Source organism: Mustela putorius, unplaced genomic scaffold (genome assembly GCF_011764305.1).
Source record: "Mustela putorius furo isolate JIRA1106 unplaced genomic scaffold, ASM1176430v1.1 tig00003834_pilon_pilon_pilon, whole genome shotgun sequence".
Lineage (NCBI taxonomy): Eukaryota > Metazoa > Chordata > Mammalia > Carnivora > Mustelidae > Mustela > Mustela putorius.
The window spans coordinates 32,949,865-32,971,474 of NW_025421987.1; the positions used below are offsets into that span (position 1 = coordinate 32,949,865).

General features: G+C 38.3%; 1 long non-coding RNA gene across 1 annotated transcript in view; it reads right to left on the reverse strand.

Annotated features, from left to right (window-relative positions):
• LOC101677631 overlaps nt 1–21,610 on the reverse strand; it is a 61,058-nt gene that overhangs the window by 38,425 nt on the left and 1,023 nt on the right. The gene's annotated exons all lie outside the window — the stretch shown is intronic.

A 21,610-nucleotide genomic window follows, 5' to 3' on the forward strand; every position in this document is an offset into this window, starting at 1 on the left:
TTAGAATATATGGCACGTATTTTTTCAAGGTCAGCTCAGATCCAGCACTGTGCTAGACAGGGAAGACAGAAATGTGAAACAGAGACAGCCCCACCCCTCCTGGGGCACATTATGTTGAAATGTATAGAGAATTGTAGCTTTTTAACCTTACATTTCTGTAAATTTTTCATTTACAATGAGCATTTGTTTCCCTTTTATTATTGAAAAATATCTTGAAAGCAAAAAAGAAAATGACATTTATTTATCAAAATAGAGCAAAGTATCCTGTCTTTTTCTATATAAAATTAGTTCCACAAAATGTCATCTGAGGAAAAAAAGTACATTCTGTGGTTAAATAAGTTTAGGAAACAATACCTACTCTATCATATATACTCTCTCAGAGAACTGAAATGTAATCAGATGGGAAACTGTACTTACCCTAAGTCCAGGGTATTTATCCCCACAGAAAGAAAGGCGGAAGAAGGAGAGGAAAAGAAAAAGAAATACAGCAAAGACTGTGTTAAATTTCCAAGATTGCCACGAAAAAAATAAAAAGATTTTCATTTTGGGAACAGAATCTATATATGAAGAAACATGGATTATTAGAAGAGAATGGAATAAATTGATTAATGAATGGGTGGACAGACAGACCAAAGGACAGAGAGAAAGACAGACAAATGGGGGAAGCAGAAAAAAAGGAGAGAAGCACAGAGGAAATATTCTTTAGCAGCTGCTTTAATGATGGATGCTTTGCTTTGTAATACACTTCACAAACATTATCTCTTCAATACTACTGATGGTTACAATCCACATTGTTCTTCAGGGCACTCGGGGTCAATGTGGTGAGTCTGGGGAATACACCAACAAAGACAGACTGCAGAGTAGTTCAGCTCTGTTAATGTTAAGCACATCAGGACCAATGAGGCTCAGCGAAGCCTGGCTGTAAGTAAGCCCATTTGCTTTCACTTAATTAAAAGCCCACAGAATTAAGAATCAACATATTTTAGGAAGCACTAATGTTGACAGAGAAAGTGTACTAAGACTTGCCAAAAAATAGCAAGAACCTGATTAAAGAAAGTGGAATAATACTAACCTGATAGATTATAGATAAGAAATGAAAGAGAGAGAGAGAGAGAAGGAAGGAGGAAAGGAAAAGAAAGAAAAGGAAAGGAAAAAGTGAAGAAGGGAGGAGGGAGGGGAGGAAAAACTCTCAAGTACTCTCTCAAAAAAATTTTTTAAAAAGAGTTAATTTTAAAAAATGTCTCACCCAGCAACTGATTTTGTGATTCTGATAACTGAAAGGCATCTCTATCATCATGAATTTTTTTTGTCATTGTAATCATCTGAAACCGGTTTACGATAACATTTACCTTGGTTCAATGAATGGCCACAGAACGTTTATATAGAATATATTCTAATTTTAATATATTTTTAGATTTTATTTGCTAATATTTTACTAAATATTTCTGTGCCTATGTTCATGAGGGATGTCAATCTGTGTTTTTCTTATCTTGAAATATCCTTTTTAAAAAGGTTTTGGTATCGCGGATATGACCAAAATACATTAGGAAGCATGTTCTCCTCCTCTATATTTTGGAAAAGTTTGTATGAGATTAGTAGGCATTCTCTTCCTTAGATATTTAATAGAATTCATAAAAATATGTGGTCCTGGAGTTTTCTTGTGATTTATTACAAATTCTATTTCTTCCATTGACTTAGAGCTCTTCAGATATTCTGTTTATTCTTGACTCTGCTTTGGTAATGTCTATCAACAAATTTGTTCATTTTATCTAAATAATCAAATTTGCTAGCATAAAATTGTTTAGAACATTCCTATATTATCCCAGCAGTGATGTCCCATTTTCATTCTTTGTATTCATAATTACTGGGTTTTTTTCTCTTTTTCTTTTATGCTGCCTTGCTATAGCTTTATTGATTTTCTTAATCTTTTCAAAAAACTAGGTTTTGGCTTCTTTGCTGATTTTCTGTATTATAGTTTGTCCACTTTAAAATTCATTAATTTGTGCTCTTATCTTTGTTAATTGCTTTCTTCTTACTTTGGATTTAACTTGCTCTTGTTTTTCTACTTTCTTAAATTGGAAACAAAGTTATTAATTTTTAAACTTTTTTTGTATTTTCTAATACAGTTGACCCTTTAAAGACATGGGTTTGAACTGCATGGATCTACTTATACATGGATTTTTTTTTCAATAAATACTGTAAATATATTTTCTCTTCCTTATGATATTCTTAAGAATATTTTGTTTTCCTTAGCTTACTTTATTGTAAGAACCTACTTTACTGCAATATACCTACTTTATTGTAAGTATATAATACATATATGAAATAGGTGTTAATAGACTGTTTATTTTATCAGTAAAGCTTCCAATCAACAGGAGGCTATTAGTCTAAGTTATCTTTGGGGGGAGTCCAAAGTTGTACATGAATTTTCAACATGCAGGGGTTGGCACCCCTTAGCTCCACATTGTTCAAAGGTCAACTGTATAAGCACTTAACATTACAAATTTGTAACATTAACATTTCTATGTTAGCTGTATTCCACAAATTTTTATCTTAATTTAACTTTTTAATTTGTTAATAATTTCAAGTTAGCAGAAAACCTACACAAATAAACATAGTATCAAGACACATGCATATCCAATGCACATACTATTAATATTTTATTCCATTTACTTTATCATTTGCTGTCCATCTCTCTTCATAATAGTATTTTTTAATTTCAGTAGAGTTAACATAGTGTTATATTAGTTTCAAGTGTATAATATAGTGATTCAACATACTATACATTCATTACTCAGTGCTTATCACCATAAGTGTGCTCTTAATACCTTTCACCTATTGTACCTACTCCCCCATCCACCTCCTCTCTGGTCACCACCAGTTTGTTCTCTGTATTCAAGAATCTGGTTTTTGTTTGTCTTTTTCTTTGTTCATTTGTTTTGTTTCTTAAATTCTACATATGAGTGGAAGCATATGGTATTTGTCTTTCTCTGACTGACTTATTCACTTAGCATTATATTTTCCAGATCCATCCATTTTGTTGCAAATGTCAAGACTGTCTTCTTTTTATGGCTGAGTAATATTCCATTATCTGTATAAACCACTTCTTTATCCATTCATCTATTGACTCTTGGGCTGCTTCCTTATCTTAGCTATAGTAAATACTGCTACAATAAACACAAGGGTGCATACATCTTTTTTGTTTTTTTATTCTTTGGGGGAAATAACCAATAATGGAGTTACTGGATTGTATGGTAATTCAATTTTTAATTTTTTGAGGAATCTCCATACTGTTTTCCAAGATGGCTATGCCATTTTGCATTCGCACCAACAGTGCATGAGGGTTCTTGTTTTTCCACATCCTTACTAACACTTGTTTCTTGTGGTCTTGATTTTAACCATTCTGACAGGTGAGGGTGATATATCATGTTTTGATTTGCATTTCCCTGATGATCAGTGTTAAACACTTTTTCATGTGTCTGTTGGCCATCTGCAAGTCTTCTTATGAAATGTCTGTTCATGCCTTCTGCACATTTTAAATTCGATTATTGTTATTTTGTGTGTGTGCATGCTGAGTTGTGTACTTTTTTTACATATTTTGGATCCTAACCCCTTATCGGGTATACTGTTTGCAAATACCTTTTCCCATTCAGTAGGCTTTTTGTTTTGTTGGTTGTTTCCTTTGCTGTGCAGAAGCTTTTTATTTTGATGTAGGCCTAATAGTTTATTTTTACTTTTGTTTCCCTTGCCTTAGGAGACATGTCTAGAAAAAAAGTTGCTATGATCAATGTCAGAGAAATCACTGCCCATGTTCTCTTCTGGGAGTTTTATGGTTTCAGGTGTCACATTCAGTTCTTTAACTATATAAGCACTTAACATTACAAATTATCCTCTAAGTACAGTGTTAGCTACATTGCACAAATTTTGATAGACTGCATTTTCTTTAAGTTAGAAATATTTTCTAATTTCCTCTGGCTTACTTAAAACTATGGCTCATTCTTAAAACTGTGGATTATTTACAAATGCACTGCTTAATATCATAATACTCTATAGATATGGACCCAACAATTTTTCTCCTCTCCATACATGCTACTGCTCATATCAAGAGAGAGATATTTATCTTGCCTCTAAATCCACAATGGCCTTGTTAACTGGCTTTGACCAAGAGAATGCAGCAGACGTTATACTGTGCTAGTTCCGTGTTGAGTCAACCTAATCTGTAGTTGAGCTGATTTGTTTTGAGCTGTTTAGATTTGTTTCAGCTTTACGTAAATTCTAGTAACCAATGGCTTTCAATATTTTAATGGCAGGATCAGGAATTATGACTTGAACACCAGTAATGCTTCAAAAGTTTCTCTATGCTTTATAATCTACCCATCAGCTTTTAAGACCTCTGTGGAGTCCCTTTGCTCTGTCCTAAGCTCTGAACATCTTTCTCCAGCTTACTGTCCTGCCCCTAGTCTTCAGTGGACCACTGCCTCACAATTAGTAAATTCCTGGTGTACCAGAGGGATTTCTCTCAGCTCTCCTGCTCTGCCTCCAGCCTTTAGTGCACTACAGTGACGTGCATTTGATTTCCCCCAAACCCTAAGAAGCTATTGTGTGCCTCAAGGTAATTTTAGCTCCCCAGGTGCCCCCACCTTTAGCATGCTCTCTCTTTACTCTCAATAGGCCAGAATTGGAAGGCAGGTATGGCTTTGCTTTCAGACTAGGGCTTCTTAGGGTTTAATCCAACAAATGAACCAGAATGCTTTGTTAAATATTTATTAAAATTTCACCTGGTTTCATTTTACCCAGTTTAAGTTGGGTAGATGCCTCCTTTGCCATTCCCCAAGGGAAAAAACAGCCTTGAGGAAGGATTGATCCCTTTCTAGAATTTAATTCACTTATGATTAATTAGCTCATTGCTATTAGAATTTATCTGATTGTTCTCACAGTGGAAACAATGGTCTTTTGCAACTTTCTACTCAAAACAGGAAGCAGAAGTCCTTGAACTTAAACATATTAAGATCCATACCTTTTCACTTAACCGATTACCAATCATTAATGAGCTCTCAGTACCTCCTCAAACTTCTTTCCCATTTACTAGCTATACAACTAGAGTGATTGATGCCTTCCTCCTGTTACAGTTCATAAGCCAATATTCATAAGGGCTGGAGATCAGCAACCTCACTGCTTTGTCTTACCAGTCTCTGGTTGTATGCACAGGGATGAAGGTGGAAGGTTTAGGACTAGAGTCTGTTTATGGGTTAGCCTGGCTGACCATACATTAATATACTAACAGTTCCCCACATCACAAAAACTTTTCCTGATACCTACCATATTGCTTCTATTTATAGGATTAATCTTATTTGTTTCCCATCTGACATTTCAATGAAATTAGGATCATACCCTGGGCTCCACCCTACGTGGCCAGAATAATGATGCTACCTAAATTTTGCCAGCCATCCAGAGTCTTCCACCTGTCATCTCCACATGTACTAACCACTAACCAGCACCCTGCTATTGTAAAGAATGGATCTCCTGCAAACATAATACTGTGCTCACCTAATTAAGCATTACCCACCCATATTTTCCTCCAAGATTTTATACAGAACTTGTGGGATTTTTTTATTACTATCTTCCAAGCATAGTGTGTGGCACCAAGCATTCATTCAATAAACATTATTATTTAATTAGAGATATTATTGACTAAAATTTCTATCTATATCAAAGGTTAAGTGGGCATGGCAGACAGATGAAAGAACACAGTTCAGGGATGAGTCTTACCACCAATAATTAGGATTGGCTAAACAACAAAACCAATTATCTTAGTAATAGTCAAAAGTAGATTCCCAGGGCGCCTGGGTGGCTCAGTGGGCTAAAGCCTCTGCCTTCGGCTCAGGTCATGATCTCAGGGTCCTGGGATCAGGCCCCACATCAGGCTCTCTGCTCAGGGGAGAGCCTGCTTCCCCCTCTCTCTCTGCCTGCCTCTCTGTCTACTTGTGATCTCTCTCTCTGTCAAATAAATGAATAAAATATATTTTTAAAAAGTAGATTCCCTTTCTCTGTATACTTCTCCAACTCATGGTTCAATGGTTAAATTTCTGGTTTGAAATATAATGTTTAGAATTCAGATGTGAAACTGGGTGAGGTGAGATGATTCTACACGCAAGTAATGTCAACTATCAAGAACTACGCTCAGTTGAGCTGTGCTGCCAGATGTCAGATTAAATGGTACTGTCAATTAAGATGACAAGCCAAAATGAAAATGGTCAAGCCTTTAATCATTTACTGTGATAGTATAAGCAAGAAGTCAAATAGGATTTAAGTGCCAGCTCCCTCACTATTCCATTTTTCCCCATGGATCACCACTGAGTAGCGGTCAGGTGGATCAGCCCAGATGTGGGGAATTATCTCACTGCCAAAATGTTCCCAAATAAAAAGTTCCTGAAATTTTAAGAACCTAGAGGCCAGAAGGAGAAAGAGTGGGAAGGGTTAGAAATGGAAATGTACCAAGAACTGGGTCAGAATGGAGAACATTGTCTTCAAGGCTTTCCTCCCTCCTCTGGATAAAGGGATCTTAGCAGAGGCACTGGGAGAACAGTTCTGCCAAAGTCCCCCAGTAAAGAAGCCCCTGAATGGAGGGACCTGGGCTAAGAACCCAGAAATGCATGAGAGCATGGCAGCTAGCCAGGCGCTGGAGTCCGTGACCAGAACTCCTTTCAGAGACTACAATGCATTGGCTGTGCACCAAGCCTGGTTATGGGCAGAGTAGCTTTCTCTTAGAGTCTTTGTTCTTTCCTGTGATCAGGTCTAAAACAAAAAAAATCACACCACAGATTTTTGCCTGGGAGCATCAGTCTTCATCATCTACCAGCAATAAAGAGGAACTAAGGTGGAACTAAGGTGGCCAGTAACCTAGAAACTCCACCAGGCCCCTGAGGGCCTGGTCTCCTGTCAGAGGCTGGAGGTGATTCAGAGCTTAGAAAAGTTATTTTCTGGGGTGCCTGGGTGGCTCAGTCAGTTAAGGGTCCAACTCTTGATTTCAGTTTAAGTCATGATCTCAGGGTCCTAGGAGTTGAGCCCCAGGGTGGGCTCCCTGCTCAGTGGAGAGTCGGCTTGTCTCCCTCTCCATCTGCCCCTCCCATAGTTCCCTCTCTCTCCTTCTGAAATGAATAAATAAATAAGAAAGAAAGAAAGAAAGAGAAAGAAATGAAAGGGAGGGAGAGAAAGAAGGAGGGAGGAAGCAAGGAAGGGGGAGGGAGGGAGGGAGGGAGGGAGGGAAGGGGGAGGGAGGGAAGAAGGAAGAAGAAGGGAGGGAGGAAAGGGAGTTCTTTTCTAAGTACCTGTGGCATTCTGTCCTGTCTAAAGAAACTGAGTCTTGTGGCCCACTGCATACATATGCAGGAACTAACCAGGGGAAAGGGAGAAATTCTGAGATGGTTTATGAAATCATCTAAAAAACAGTGAGATCTTTGAGATTAAAAGCACTGGTATTATTATGATTCTCACAATAAATTAGAATTAAAACCTAGAGCCATCTTCATTATAATCATTATCACTTCATACTTTGTATCCATGGATATTAAATACTATAGACTCAAATAACAGCTTCAAAAGATATAGCTCCTGTCCTGAGACAACTTGTATTTTACAGATGTGCTTAGGTCCTGGGCTTGGGGGTTAGAGGGGAGCCCTGAGAGAATACAACTATGCAGGTTAATGTAAACAACAATAAAGGAAATGAAGCAAGCAAGTGGGAGTCTCCATTAAAAACAGTCTCAAATAAAGGGTTAGTTTCTTTTAAAGATGCAATAGGCATTCTTTTACTATGACATATACACAGATTCTGGACAGTAGAGCTTTATTAGTTTTGTTTGATATATCAAAAAAGAAAGGTATAGAGTGGTTTATAATATCAGCCTTGAACAGCGATTCTGGATAATGTATGAAGTACTTGAGACAGTAAATCACATTTTAATGGGATTTGTAATGAAAATGCCATGGAAGGATAATAGTCTAAGGGTCTCTGTCATACTATGTGACTAACAGTAGTAATTGTGGGTGATTATTTCTAGAGTCAATGCCCTATAAAAGCATGACATGCAGAAAAAAGTGTGCAATCCTGACATTAGCCTTGGTAATAGGCTGGTATCCAGTACTGTGTGCCTGGCAGAGGTAAGAGCAGGTATATGAATATTTAGATAGGAAACAGAGGAAATCATTTCAATCTCTAAGACATTTTTTCTGAATTTCTTTTCAGAAATAAATACTAAAGCTCTACTGTCTGTCCAAATACCTAGTTGCTGCCTATAGGGGATGAGGGAGGGAACATTGCCTTGAAAATGACCACCATAGAATGCAAGTTGGTACAGCCACTTTGGAAAACAGTGTGGAGATTCCTTAAGAAATTAAAAATAGAGCTACCCTATGACCCTAAAATTGCACTACTAGGTATTTACACCAAAGATAGAGACGTAGTGAAAAGAAAGGCCATCTGTATCCCAATGTTCATAGCAGCAGTGGCCACAGTCACCAAACTGTGGAAAGAACAAAGATGCCCTTCAAAAGACAACTGGATAAAGAAGATATGGTCCATATATACTATGGAGTATTATGCCTCCATCAGAAAGGATGGATACCGAACTTTTGTACCAACATGGATGGGAATGGAGGAGATTATGCTGAGTGAAATAAGTTAAGTAGGGAGAATCAATTATCATATGGTTTCACTTACTTCTGGAGCATAAGGAATAACACAGAGAGTATTGGGAGATGGAGAAGAGAAGTGAGTTGGGGGAAATTGGAGGAGGAGACGAACCATGAGAGACTGTGGACTCTGAGAAATAAACTGAGAGTTTTGGAGGGGAGGGGAGTGGGAGGTTGGGTGATCCTGGTGGTGGGTATTACGGAGGGCACATATTGCATGTAGCACTGATTGTGGTCCATAAACAATGAATTTTGGAAAACTGAAAAAAAGTAAATTAAATTAAATTTTATAAAAAAAAAAAATAAAGAAAATGACCACCATGAAAAGTCATGTAAGTTAGGCTTGGCAAGAAACATTATTTTTTTTTTTTAGCTTTTCTGTTTTTAACCAAAGGAAAGTTTATTTTTCTGATGGTTTTATGGGCAATGTTTTCTGCAAATATCATCTACAGCCCTAGCTTTCATTTTACAATCACTAGAAACCATTCTCACTTCATTTCACAATCATCAAAAAAATGTAAGGTGTCTTTTGGATCCACTATAAGGGTTCCCACTGAACTGGTAAGTTCTAAATGAGTCTCTAGTAATATCTCATTAGGTCAGTGAAGTTATTAAATAGATGACCTTTAGACTGAAACAAGAGCCAGGGCATTACAAATCCCATTTGGATTAAAGTTTCCAAGAAAGCATTAGTTAACCCATTCCTGAGTATCATCCTTGCTGAAGAAAGCTCACAGCTGATGATTCTATCACAGCTGATTTTAAGGCCAACACTGAAATATTCAAAAACACAAAAAAAATTTCAAGAAAAAAATGCAAACAACTCAATATTAGAGACAAATCTATTTATTAGGTAATCCAAGTGAATTCTTATTTTACTCTTAGTATCACTGAATAAGACTAGGTATTACAGAAGAGGATAGTCCTAGCAGTCATCTTGCCAGTGTATATATAAGCTATAAACACTAAATTTTTCATAAAGCTTAAATATTCAGCTTAGTAATTACAGTAATTGCATTGTTCACTCAAAGGAAAATTTCCATTAATTTATCTTTCCATGTATATTTGCCCTCCTTTTGTGTCACAGTTCTGCAGTGAGAACTCTTTGAAATAGCACAACACTTAAATACTAGAAATAAGAATGAAATTCTGGTCACTATTTCTCATTTTGTTATTTTCCCCATGTATTCTAGATACTCACTTTAATGTTCTTTTTTTTACCAGAGCCCTCTGAGAGCAAAAGGCAGTCTCTCATTTCCCAGCATTTAATCACAGTTTGTTAAATGTTAAATCATCTTCCTATCCTAAATATTTGTTGTGTCCTAAATATAATTTTAAAATTCCATTTTATCTTATTATGACATTTTCAACATTTATTTTGAATCAAGTATAAATTTTAAAATCACAATCTCATAGAGCAAATGGGACATGTATATGGTTTATTAGAATACAAAGTCAGCAAGCGTTTTTAGGAAAATCCAAAGTCCTTCCTAGTTCTAAGGTAAGAAAGCTCCAAACTGGATGAGGAGCTCAGGATAAGCTCACTAAGAGCACTGAATTTGAGACAAGACTTGGAAATGAATTCAATTTCAATGCAATACTCTCTATTTACTTCATTTTTCTTATTTTATATGATAAAAGGATTCAAACATCCTATCAAAATACACAAAACAGGAAAGCAGGATCCACAGGTTTTACTTGGCCCTCTGTGAATATACAGCATTCATTAAAATTGTATACAGTTGATTCTATTTTTCACATAGTAATATCACAAGATGAAGAGATCATGTTCATAATTATTGCGAAAAAGCTACTACAAACTAAAAGATATTACCTTTACCCAAATATGCACTCTGTTGGTTGACTTGTTAGTTTTCAAGGAATATCCTGTTAATCTTTTATTGATTCCATTATTCCCAGAAAGAGAAATCTCTGACTAAAAGCACATCTTACTGAGATGAGCCTGAAACAGAAAGATTTGCATGATTGGCCTCATCAAGACCTGCACACTAGCCACAGGCCACTGGAAATCTATCACAATAATGCTGCCTCCCCTAGTTTCTGCTTTCCAGTCTCACAAAACTCGAGTTACTGACAATAGCATTTATTGCAGCAAATTTAACATGTCCTTTAAACTCTCACAAGTCAGATGTACAGTACATGATACAAACAAAATACACACTAAACATGTATTTACCTCATCCCAGAATGTCATATCCACTTTAAATATAATACCTCAGGGTTCCTAAGAAGACAATATCACACCTTATCTTCCCCACATCTTAGCTGAATAATCTCAACGGGGACATTTTTCAGAACAAAAGTGTTCTGAGTGCCAGCTATGGTGCCAAGACCTGAAAATACAGCATGAACCAAAGAAGCAGAAAACCCCCTCTTCCCATTCACACTCCAGTGGGGGGAGCGACAGCAATCCATGTGCCTCAGTGAGGGTGCGCACCAGGTGTGAGAATACAGCCCAGTGGAAGGTAGAGGAGCTACAGAGAAAGAAACCTGAGCCACGTCAGCAGGCAGGCGTGTTATGGCCTAGACAGGGCACAGGGCTCTCAGTAGCAGGCTCCCTGTGTCCCCAGACTGCAGAAAGGGAGCGAGTGGGCCTGGAACCCTGGGGAAGAGCACTCTGGTCAAAGCCGCACACATGGCAATATAGACAGAAAAGCAGGGCAGGCAGGTGGCCAGGGTCAAGTGAGAAGACTGGGTCGGGGAGGTAGGAAAGGGGGTCAGAGAGGAAGAAACCAATTTCACCGCCCACTCATATTTGTACTTTGTTCTTTTTCATGTACAGTCTCACTAGTTTTATATTCTTCAGATTCTCTTTACTCTTTTCATTGTTCTCATTCCTGAGTACAGAGTTTAATTAATCTGCAGTGACTATGAAAAGACCTGAACACATCCAGTGTGAGGGCAGAATTGGTAATGAGGTGGAAGGAAACCACTGATTTGTTCCAACTCTGCTTAAGCTTTGGGCAATGGGCTGCTCCCTTTTCAGGAGGTCCTTTCAAACCTCTGCCTACTAGGTCCTCCCAGCCTTCAGCCAGTTGTTCAGGTTTTGCAATCCAAGAATATGCTTTCCAACATGTGATGGCCCTGCATCTTTGGAGACCAGCCAGACTAATCCAGGAAGGAGAAAAGACCTACTTCTTGCACAGTGTATACTTCATAGAGGGGCTAGCGCAGAGCGAAATGGAGAAGGAATTCAGAGTCTTCACTAGGATGGTGACTCTGCTCTCTGAAAAGGAGCCACTGGCTACAAAGCATCAGAATCCTGCTCTTCTGCTCCCCGTCGAGGGACACCTCTATTCCGTTACCTGCACCGGATGGTGAGCCGGAATGGTGAAGGCAACAGGGAAAATAGTCAGAAACCCACCTGCCCAAATGCCACAAATTCTATGTAAAAGAGAGATAAGAGATTTTTAAATAAATTTTAACATGGATAGAAATGCATGGGGTGCCTTGGTGGCTCAATCAGTTAAGCAGCTGCCTTCAGCTCAAGTCACGACCCCAGGGTCTTGGGATGGAGTCCACTGTCTGGCTCCCTGCTCAGCCCAGAGCCTGCCTCTCCCTCTGCTTACTGCTCCCTATTTGTGTACTCACTCGCTCTCTTTGTGTCAAATAAATAAATAAAAATCTTTTTTTAAAAAAGGAGGAATAAAAATAAAAAGTATTATATAATAGACGTTTAGAGGGTTTCCTTAAATAAGATTCAAATGCTTAAAAGGTTTAAGCATTTTAAAATTAGAAATTTTAAGCATTTTAAAATTTAAGAATTTTAAAAATAAAAATTTTAAATTTGTAATCATAAAAGGCTCCGTTAACAAAGTTAGAAAACAAACAACAGATTAGGAGAAAACATCTGCAATGTAAGTAGCAGAAAGATTAGGAAACAGAATACTTATGAAGAGCTACAAATCCAACCACTCAAAAATGGTTAAGGGGCGAGAAATAGGAATAGATCACAGAAACAGAACTGAACTGCAGAGATTTCAACTTCTAGTAATTAGGGAAATATAACAAGATACAAATTTTTAGTTCTACTAACTAGCAAAATTTAGAAGGTTTGATACTATTCAGTTGTGGCAATGCTGTGGAGAAATGGACAAAGGTTTTAAAGGATAATTTGATAGCATCTATCAAAATATAAAATGTGCCTCTTCCTTGACCCAGAAATTAAATTTACAGTTGTTGTTTTTTTTAAAATCTGAAGTGATGTTAGTATAAGGAGGAAAGAGTCACATGTAAGGATGGGGGTATTAGGAGATGAACCATGAGAGACTGTGGCCTCTGAGAAACCCTCTGAGGGTTTTAGAGGAGAGGGCAGTGGGGAGATGGGTTGCCCCGGTGGTGGGTATTAAGGAGGGTACATATTGCATAGAGCACTGCATGTTACATGCAAAAAATGAATCTTTGAACACTACATCAGAAACTAATGACATACTGTATGGCGACTAACCTAATTTTTTTTAAAGATTTTAAAAAAAGGAGTCACACATAAAGATGCAGTTTTGCTTCTAATGGTAATAAAATGGAATATTCTAAATGTCCATCAACAGAAGCATAGATAAACTGTGGCAGAACCCATACTCTGGATACCATGCAGCAATTTTTTAAAAATTAAGGATATCTTTTTATACCCATGGTTTTCAACTGACAGCAATTTTGCCCACCAGGAGACATTTGGCAATGAATGGGGTATTTCTGGTTGGCACCACTGGCAGAGGGGGAAGTGTTAGTGGCATCTAGTGAGCAGAGCCAGGGATGATGCTAAACATTCTACCATACACAAGACACCTTGCCTCCAGACAAAGAATCATATAGTCCCATAAACCTACAGTGCCAAGGTTAAGAAACTTTGCCTTATATCAACCATAGAAAGAACTCCAAGTCATCACGTTAGGGGGGGGGCAAACAACAATGCATATAGTATTGTGCCACCTTGAAAGAACAAAATATAAATTTAGAACTCTGTACATCATATCTGTGTATAAATATTATTTATCTGGAAGAGGAGATATTAAGACAGTAACAGTGTTTGACTTCAAGGGGGGAGGAAACTAAATATAAAATAAAGAAGGCAACAACGTTTTATGTTTTCTATACAGTTTAAAATTTTCTCACCAAGCACATTTGAAGGTATTATCTGCGTAATTCAAAGAATAAAATTAAAAATGCAGGAGCAATATCCCATTCATTCTAAGAGCACTGAATAATGTTCTCACTTTCTCACCCAAGTTTTGGAATCCCTAACAAACCATCCCCTATTCTAGTGTTTTACAGTCTGAAAAGCAGTAATGGTATTAACATTTGTTTTAGTAATGGTTATGATTTAAAGGTATTTTGAATTCCGTAGAATACATTTGCTCCAACAAGTGGCACTGTGTTCAGCCCAAAATTCATTTGTTGAAGTCCCAACTCCCATTCCCTCAGAACAGGTCTTTGAAGAGGGAATTAATTTAAAATAAGGCCATTAAGGTAGTACCCTCATCCCACATGTCTGGTGTCCTTATAAGAAGAGAAAGAAACACCAGGGATGCTGTACACAGATGAAAAAACCCTGTGAAAACACAGGGAGAAGGGAGCCATGTGCAAGCTAAGGACAGAGGCATCAGAAGAAACCAAACCTGTAGATACCTTGATCTTGGACTTTCCAGCCTCTAGAATTGGGAGAAGATCAACTTCTGTTGTTGAAGCCACCCAAGTCCCTAGCAAACTAATGCTGTTGCTGTATAAAGAATACCACAAAAATAAAATTATCTATTGGTTCCTATCCCATTCTCACGAAGAAAGGTTAAAGGCAAGAAGCAAACAAAAGTTATTGAGCTGGTTTCATTTCTCAACTGAGAAAAATACAATGAATGAAAGCAAATTCATACTTCTAGATGGCAACAGGGCTGCGTTCCTGATTGCTGATCCTACGAAATGACTGTCAAAATTTCTGTGATGGATCGTCCTTCCATGCCCCGTGTTCCTTCTCCTCTCCCTACCAATGACCTGCTAACATCCATACCACTGGCTGTACTTCTGCACCCACAGATGCCACAGGAAACTACACAGCACATAGCAAGAGAGCAAGAACTGGGATCGGACATGACTTTGACTCAAGATGACAGGGAACTGATCACTTCTTTTTTTCCCCTTTTTATTTACCATGTATACATGGTTCCTTCCTCATGGGAAAAATAAGAGGAAAAGAGCAGTGGGGAATCAGAGGTTACAAAGACCTACGAATCTGATTCTGGCATCAGATTGAAGGGCAAGAGAAATACTCAAGATTGGTTAAAATGGAAGTCAGGTGCCATGGGGAACCCTGAAAGACCACCCCTCCAACCAGCCTTATCAATGCTGGGCAACTGTGGAGGAATAAAATGGTAGGCTTTGACAGAGAGAGGGCCTGATGTAGTATCCCACATCCTCTGTGGCGTCAGTGTGACATGTAAGTAATCCAGAAGCTTCCTTTGTCCCAGAGAGAACAGCAGATGCTGGAAAGCTCACCTGCTGGGGTACCACAGTGAGATAAGTGATCCTGAGGAAGGAAGCCAAAGGGCCAACTATCACGCTGGGGTAAGTGGGAGTCATTACCATGTGTAATCAGAGCATCAGAAATGCACAGGTGGGGGCACCTGGATGGCTTCAACGGTTAAGAGTCAACCTTCAGCTCAGGTCATGATCTCAGGGTTCTGGGATTGAGCCCCATGTGGACTACCAGCTCAGCAGGGAGTCTGCTCCTCCCTCTCCCTCTGTCTCTCCCCCCTGTTCATGCTCTCTCTGTATCTCTCTTTCTCAAATGAATAAGTAAAATCTTGAGAATAGAACAGAAGAGAAAAGGAGAGGAGAGGAGAAGAAAAAGGAAGGGAAGGGACGGGACGGGACAGGACGAGAAGAGATGAGACGAAACGAGAAGAGAAGAGAAGGAAAGGAAAAGGAAAGAAAAGAAAAAAGAAAAGAAAAGAAAAAAGAGCCAGTGGAGAAGGAGAAATGCTCAGGAAACGCCCAACCACTTAGAGCCCACTGTACTACTGTGCTAAGAAAACAGGAGCAGACATGTTAGTGACAGAGGCAGAGAGGCAGACATCTCTGACTACACACAAGCAGAACAAGACACCCTCCCCCAGAGGCCTGGCTGGACCAGGGCTTCCTCCTGCCCCAAGTCTGGTACTTCCCACCCACTGCAGTGAGAATACTTAGTCTCCTCCTGCCCCGACCTGCCTTCCTGAGAAGGAAAAGATGGAAGTGGTACCACCTGAAAGGAAAGAAACAGCCCTGACAGTGATGTTGAGCTTTGAACAGATGGAATATTTATCTAAAAGAGGCTGTTGTAGCCAGAAGAGACTTAATTATCACTAATGATCAAGGTTAAGTTTTCACCTCACTAGCAAAAGGGGGTCACAGTGCCTGATAAAATCAGTTACAGAAAAACCTCAAAGCTTTATTCCCCTCATGAGTTGAGCTGCACATTTCTACTTTCTCTTCTCACGTTTTAGACATTTCTTAATAAATAAAGCATAAATGTGAAGGACCCTCTGGCAGCCTACTGAAAAGACCACTTTATAAAATGATGGATGCGTGCATTATCCTGGCCGCAGGCACGTGCCTGAGAATTACGGTGCGCATGTGAGCTGCAGTCCCACAGAGTCATCCCGCTGCACAGGCTGAGGGCAGAGGGACTCTGGCAGGAAAAGGACAGAAAGGGAAGACCTGGGCATCCATGTTCCAAGAGGAGTCTCTGAACCTTAGCTTCTAGACCATCACTGACAAACACTGGTTTGTTGTCTTGGCTGCTTTAAGAGAAGTGTGGAGAATGTACAAAAGAGGACATAAGAAAGGTTTCCCCCTTCTTTACTAAAATAACTACCTATTTCCAATGTACCCTTCAATATTTCAAGGGTTAACGGGGCATCTTGCTTGACATGCATGCTCCTAATTTCTTTTTGATTACATAATTATTGCTGTAAGTAGATGCAGATGTTTAAATTAATTTTATTATTAATGCCTCAAGGTATTTTTAGGAAAAGTGCACAAAGCTTTTAAAAATCCAATAAATTATATAGAACCTTCATTTACTTTGCATTATACCTTCAATTGATGAAGGACATAAAGTGTTCTTAAATTTAAAATCTTGCTTTTATCATCAATATAATAAGTATTTGACTTACTAAAGTAGACAAGACAGACTCTTGGTATGTTATTTACATGCTAACAATCCCTCATTAGTTGGAAAAATAATTACATATTGACAAAATTGATAAAAAGCTTATAAAGTATCTTATTAATCTGTACATAATGATAACTTGTAGGCATATTAGGTTAAGCAAACACCAAGAGAAATGAAAGTTTTTCTGGAACCATTCTATCAAAATGTCTATACACCCACTCTTCCCTCTAGGCACAAACTCCCTGCTGTAATTGTCAGCAGAAATTTCAATTCAGTTAATTATGCCCAATAACACTTCAGGGAGATTAAATAAGTATTTCATAAAGATAAACAAAAATGGAGAATGGCTAAACATACACTATAAATTATGGAAGAATAATTGTATACAGTTTAAAATTCAATTTATTCATTATAATCCACATGAGACCAGCCCTCACTAGACTTCCTTTCTCTCCTCCCAAATGTGCCCTGGGGTCAGCCTTGATATGTCCCATCTCAATACACAAAAATAACTCCAAATATAAATAATGTCATTTTTACTGAAGTGTCCCTGTAGAAATGAAAGAAAGTGTTCTGCCCTGTAAAACCTAAGAAATGCTCTTCTTTAACCTGCTTTTATATCACTCTCAGCTTCCTCTCCTACTTCAAGCATCGAACCCTTCTCTGCATCTACGACCCCCTCTCTGCTCACAGAACTATCTCCCCCAAGATCTCCATCTGCTTTCTTTAAATTGGACATTTTGGTTCATCCTTCACTTCCCCAGTTTGTATCCTTACCCATCACCCACCTCAACAAAATAAAAGTCCCCCTGAAGAGTGTTCCCTCGTTATAACTCGAGAGAGGTATTAAAAAATAAAGACATACCAGAAATTTTAAGAGTTAATTTGAACATTTTTCACTTCTACTAGGGCAGTGCCAAACCAGAAGTGGTTCAGGGACAGAATTATATATAGAGAGAGAAAGTGCAGAAGCAAAGAAAGGAAATCATTTGATTGGCTGTAGCATAAAGCCAATTTGTGATTGGTTCTCCTTGGCATTTCAATTTTGTAACTTTGAGGCATTTGCAGATTTATATTTTGGTTTGCTGACCTAGGCCAGTGGTCATTAGAACCAAATCAGTCTAATGGACTCTCCGTTAAATTAATTTAACAGGAGCTTTTGAGTAACAAATGGTTTGTTATTGACAGTGAAGCTTAAGATTCTCTTTGCCTCAAACACACTCAACTTTACACTCACTCAGCTATGCAAGCAGCCAGGTCCTAGGCAAAGCATCTAGCTGCTCCTCCTGGCGAACCCAGGAAGCCAGAGGAAATGACACAGCACTACTCTGGTTTAGCTTCTAGTACCTGCTAGTCATCAAATTCTTTTCATCTGCAGACCCTATCTGCATTTGACACTGATGATACCTTCCACCACAAATGTCTTTTGGAACGGTCACCGGCCACTTTTTTCTATCAATGTTCTCAATACAACTCAAAAATAATTTTTGGTCTCTCTCTTTTTTTTTTTTAAGATTTTTTATTTATTTATTTGACAGAGAGAGATCACAAGTAGGCAGAGAGGCAGGCAGAGAGAGAGAGAGAGAGGGAAGCAGGCTCCCTGCTGAGCAGAGAGCCCAATGCGGGACTCGATCCCAGGACCCTGAGATCATGACCTGAGCCGAAGGCAGCGGCTTAACCCACTGAGTCACCCAGGCACCCAATTTTTGGTCTCTTTATTACAGATGGCAAAATTGATCATTTCAACATGGTCTCCTCTGACTGCATTTCAGTGACTTCGCTTCCTTCCCAAACACTCTGCAAAATCCTGACTGCAAGTGTTTTATTACCTGAGAAAATTTCTCTCAGCTCTGTATAATCTCCTCTGTGAGCCTGTTTTTTTTTTCTTTTTTTGCTGTATTACATCCCTTATCCACTGTAAGCCGTATCAGTGGAGGGATTTTTATCACACTCTTGTTATGGCAGAATTTTCAGGTTGCATTCATACAGAAAGAAGTTCCTCTTCGTGATCGGATAAGATCTCTGTGAAATATTCTATTTGTCCGCATGAACTAATCCCTGAAAGAATCACTAGAGGATTTCTGTTTTGCTATTTCACTCACTTGTGGTATGCTGAGGCCACGGAGTCACCAATACTCTTGGACCCATTTTGGGGGGGGGTGTGTGCCTCCCCCTGGCGGTCCACGTCACTCATCCCGAACAGCCCGAGTTGCCTGGATTTGGTACAAAGCAAATATACACAGAACTGAAACCATGGAGATAAATATTGATATTTATCACTCCTAACATAAAATCACTGAGAGAGCGGCTAAGCTAATTATCTTCTAATTATTGTTCTAAAACTAATGGGCATTGGCAAAAAATGCTCCAAACTGAGTGTTTCACTAAGAACTAACAGTTTCAGAAGTATTATCATTTTGGAAGTTTGTTATTGACTTTTATGCCAGGATTCACAGCAGCACTGTACCCTCAAGCTCCTTGGAACCACACATCCTATACTGTAGAACCCAAACAAAAACAGGCTACTCTTCAGAAGATCATTCAAATTTTCAGTTATTTAAACCGTGCCCCAGAGACCGCCTCAGTTAGTTGTGTTTCTGAATACCATTCCTTTTCACCAACTCCCAGCTGTTTTTCATGGCTATATCAATGGAAGGATCAATGGAAGACTACTTCCATTAACAACCTTCAATCATTCAACATTGAGGGCTTTTTACAAAGCACTTGAAGTTTTATGTAACTGCCAGAAGCAAATGATTTTTTTTAAGGAACGTGCTTTGCAAATGCCTTTGAACTATTTCATTTACAAACATGGCTCAACTGGAGATGTTTCAATAGATACAGAAGATTTTCAGTTGTTCCTAATTTGATGACTTTTAGCTCACATAGTTTTCCTTATTAAAGAGCTTGCCTGCCAAACAGGTTGATCCTGGTTCTCCACTCTCCTGCCCGTGATAAAGTCCTTAAGTAGTAAAGGAGCATTCTATTTTCATAGATACAAATATGTGCTTAAGCCAAATATAGGAGCATACAAAGCAGAGCTCGTGGTAAAGCTGGAAAGTTATGTACAGGTGAACACAGCTCTTCGTCCCAAATCCTTTTTGTCAGTGGCAGTGGCAGTTGTGACTGTGGAAGGGTCATTAAAGTGTACTGTGGCAGCTAGTTTTGATGGCAGACATGTCAGAACAGAAGTAACATATTTTACTCATCCGCCCACAAGTTCTTTTCTTCAGAAATCTAAAGCGAGCACCTTCATGAATAAAAATGTATTTTGAAACTTCTGTTTTTTTCCCAGGGGGCAGGCACACCTAGCCCAAAGAGGACAAAGGAATATATACCTGCAGATTTGTATTCAAGTTTCTACAGCTAAATGGAATCCTGTTGGAACCTGAAGAAATCAAGTAGTGAATATTAAAGAATATCTTCTGCTTTATTTTTATTGTTCTATGTTTTATTAGTCATTAGCACTCGATGAGCTTAGTTAATAATATATGCTAATTTTTGCAAGTCTGATCACACAAGTTTTAATGAAACTGTAAGTCAAGGAAGATATTTTCAGCCTTGTAGAGCACATTGTTTCCATCTGTCTTCAGGTCATTGCAGCACAATATGGCAGGTGCAATCACAGCAAAGGGTCCAGGATGGAAAAGAGAAACAGGAACGTGTTTCTCATTAATGGGAAAAATCTCGACTTTCTCCCTTTTTCAGATCACATAAAATGTTTTGTCTCTACTTTCATAGCATTTATTACTTATAAGAAAAATTTAAAAACATGTATTACTTATTTGTGAAAGCAGTATCATCATATAAGATTTAGAAAATAGAGAAAATATATATTTTTAAAAAGAAAGCCATCTATGATCCCAGTGCTAAAATAACCAAGATCTCTGAAACTAGATAGAGCTAGGTTGAAATCTTGTCATAAGTAGATGTGTGACTTTAGGCAAATTACAGTCTTCTCTATGTCTTAATTTTACTTATATGGAAAAGAAGTTACTAACCAGTGTTTAGATATTATTCTCAAGAGAAGAATCAAAGCCTGTGTTAAAACCAGTTGCCCTGCATTTGCATGCTCAGGCACCATAACAGAATATGGTGATTCTTAGGAGAAAATGGCTATCCTAGCACAAACATTTTATTACTGACATTTACCCAATCCCTAAAATCTTAAGTAAAGGCTATTAGCTCAAGAACCAATACCAATCTTTAACCCTTGAGATGTCAGGGTAGCTGACTGGAGAAGAGCAACAAGAGCAGAAGAATGGCAACGGACAATTCTAGAAACTTTGGGCTCCAATCATGCTGAGCCTTTTAGTTCTGCATTGGGGAAAATGGCTCCTCTCGAGTTCCTCAGGGAAAAATCACCATGACTGGAATTCAAGCTCAATCAAAAGGACTACTCCATATCACTGAGGCAAAATGGTTTGTCTTATGGGTGCCTGGAAGTGTTAAGGAATAGACAACCTAAAAGTTACAGATGGAACCAATCACTGGAAAGTATTTTAATGTCTACATGTACGTGGCTGGTTTATACTTTAAGAACCAGTCCCAACAATAGCAGTTGTTACATCTCCTCTGAAAAAACACACTCTTAATATCAGTGACATTCACTACATTTACATAATTTCTTCCAATAAACAATCTACATGTCTCCAAATTGTTGACCTATGACTTTCAACTTCTAAATTGATCTCCTAAAACTAGTCATGCAGGGAATCAGTCCTTGACTGTGTAATTTTCTGAGTTGCCCAA